A 3117-nucleotide genomic window follows, 5' to 3' on the forward strand; every position below is an offset into this window, starting at 1 on the left:
TCCTGGGAATCAGACACTCCATTCTGGCTTCCCTGAGTACCAAGCACACACTGGTGCAGACACACGTAATAGGCAAAATATCCACACATACTAAATAAAACAATTTTTAAAATACTAAAAGAAACTTAGGTAAAGTAAAAGAAGCCCAGAAACCCATTTGCAGAAGAGCATAGAGAAAGCAAATTATTGTCTTAGATGCCTAGATGCTGTTTTAATTTTGGTGTCAGTATAAAGATGGCAAGCTGAAAACAGATCTATTAGGTTTAGTGAGGCAGGGCCAGAGCCACTTTACTGAGATCGCATATAGTGGGAAAGAAAACTTTGAAGAACAATTAGGAGACAAGGAAATGGATAAATATGGGCTACTTGAGAAGGCTGACTATAGGACTCTGGAACAAGGAAAATTAGAAAACCAGATTTTACCTTTTATTTGCTAAGAATGACATGGGAAATAGCTCGTGGGAGAAAAAAAGGTAGGTTAGAAAAACAACAGAAAAGAAACCCCAGCAAGCCTTAAATAACAGAACTCAAAGAGGAGGCAGGAAATCTCCTTGGGATGCTTCCTGTAGAAGAGAGAAGATAAAGTGAACAGATACATTTGTGTACATCTGACTTCTCATGTTTTCCCCTAAAACAAATGAGATAATGAAAAGATTAGAGGAGGTAAGACCCAGTTAAGAACGGAAGGAGGAAGCACAACTACCACCAGCAGTAAGGGCAGCCCAAGTGGCAGCGAGGATTCTGAATTCTGCCACACACCTACCAGAACCAAACCTAAGGCTTGTGGCTGCACAGATGCAACTTATGCTGCATTCATGGCTCAGTTTTACTGAAACCAACACAACAGGGCATTAGCATACACAGCTTAGATTATTTCCATCTGCTGAAGTCTAGTCAAGACCACCAGACTCAAGCCGTCAGTTGGCAAGGGAGGAAGGTTCCTGGTGGAACACTCTGGGCCGTCCCCTAAGAGAAGGACCAGTTCAGGGAGATGCTGTTTCTGAAGCTACAGGGGAAGAAGAGTTTGACCCAGTAATAGATGAACAAAAGCAATGCCAGGGCAGAGCTGCTAGTAACAAATCAATGGTCCCACAAGGTGAGAACCACAAAGGCATTTTAAGAGTGAAAGGAAAATTATACAGATTTAAGGTTTAAAAATATGAAGTTAAAAGAATAAGTTTCAAAATTCACAAACTCAGGGCTAAACACTGTGAAAAGCAAGTCCAGGCAGCCCCGCCCTGCCGCTAGGACTAACAGACCATAAAAGATAAAGAAAAGGAATGCAGGAACCAGCCCGAGTTATCAGGACTGACCCAAACCATCTGGCAGAAGGCACCTCCCCACACTCAGAGTCACACCTTAACCAGATGTCCTTCAAACCCTGATCGCCACTAGCTCCTAAAATCTATGCGGCTCCAGTCAATATGTACTCCCCTGCTGGCCATAATCTCACTGCCATGTTTAAAATGAGCCAATCACTTATAGCGTGCCAAAAATTAGCCACTTGTAATAAGCCAAATGCCCCTAGCTTTCCTATATAACCCCTGACTTTTGAGCTTGGGGTGACACCTCTGTCTCCCTGCGCCCAGGATGTGTCGACCGGAGAATTCTGTAATAGATCTCCGTATGTTCAACCTTGCCTTTGTTTATTACATCCAAAATAGTCTCTCTGTGTCTGGGGTCCGTGATTTCCCGACTTTAGAAAAAGGTCTCTCTTTCGGGGATCTTTTCATTTGGGGCTCAAATCGGGATCGGTGTTTCTTGAGGCGCACCATCCTGAGACTCGACTAGGATCTTTCAAGAGCTGCTCCAAAGACTTTGGATAAAAACCTGTTCAGTTAACTTTGAAGCTAGCTCTATGTGTTTGCCCTCAGGACCTGATAGGAAATGGATTTTTTCGTGAGCTGACTTTCAGCTATCAACAGGATTTACCTACCAAGCATCCTCTTCTCATTAAATGACAAAACCTTTTCTTTTTAATATGGAAAAAATATCTACACTCATCTGTTCTCCTCGCAGGTAAGATTTAGTGAAATACTTACAGAATCAAACAAAGACTGATTTTAAATTCTACCAGCCTCTTACAGATAAACCTATGGTTCTCCACCACTGTGACAAACCCAGTCTACTTAGATATAGTTAATTACCTGTCTGCTTGATTAATATTTGTTTTGTTGTTACAACTCAAGGCTGTGACTGGCAACAGTGCCCACGCTCATTGGAAGGCACTGTCTTACTATTTCTACAAGACATTCATATTTGGGCCTCATGAAGGCATGCATTCTATTAAGACAACGTGACACAGGACCAACTCATTACGTAGTTACAAATTTAGACCTTATATATGCATTCCTCAATGCCTCCTATCTGATATAGATTTAGTGACTCATTTAGAACCAAGGAAGTAAGTACTGTGGTACAGCTTCTGAATGCAGCTTCTTCCTGTTTTGGTGTGTCCACTCTCAGAATCCAGCCAAAATGCTGCAAGAGGTTCAAAAGAAGCTGCCATCTGTAAAATGTCAAAGTTCTAGTCCTCTCAGCCATGTGAGAGGTTGGCTCCAGTGAAGACAGGGGTCCTTTCATAGCGATGTGAGAAAATGGCTCCAAGGACTGCTCAGGCTATCCCTAGCCCACTGTTTTTCCTACTAGGGTGGTTTTTAACTTCAGTGCTAGGGATCAAGCTTAGGTCTTCTGCATGCTATGCAGATGAACTGCCACCAGAATACCAATGCATGTAGACTCTGTTCATAGCTACTTTTGAGTACAGTAATTAGTGACAATGGAGGGAGTGTCAAATACTGGATGTTTACACTGACCAGTAGCTGTCTAAAACAGATGCAGACCATATCTCTCAGTTATCTGTTCTAATGTGCTGCAACCACTATGTTCCTAGACCACAGGCTGTGCTGGGAGTCAACTTACAGCACTCATTTAGGAAAGCAATTCTACAATTACTTTTAACAGAGTCTAAAAATTACTGTATTTGTTAATTTTCTAGGTTCATTTATGTTACTGAATTAAATTATTCAATTGGTATCGTAATTTCTCTAACTTTTAAACCTTTATTTCATGTAAGCAAGCTTAACAAAAAGTTCTTTAAGATACCATTTTAAAAAG

This window comes from Rattus rattus, chromosome 3, assembly GCF_011064425.1.
Source record: "Rattus rattus isolate New Zealand chromosome 3, Rrattus_CSIRO_v1, whole genome shotgun sequence".
Classification (NCBI taxonomy): domain Eukaryota; kingdom Metazoa; phylum Chordata; class Mammalia; order Rodentia; family Muridae; genus Rattus; species Rattus rattus.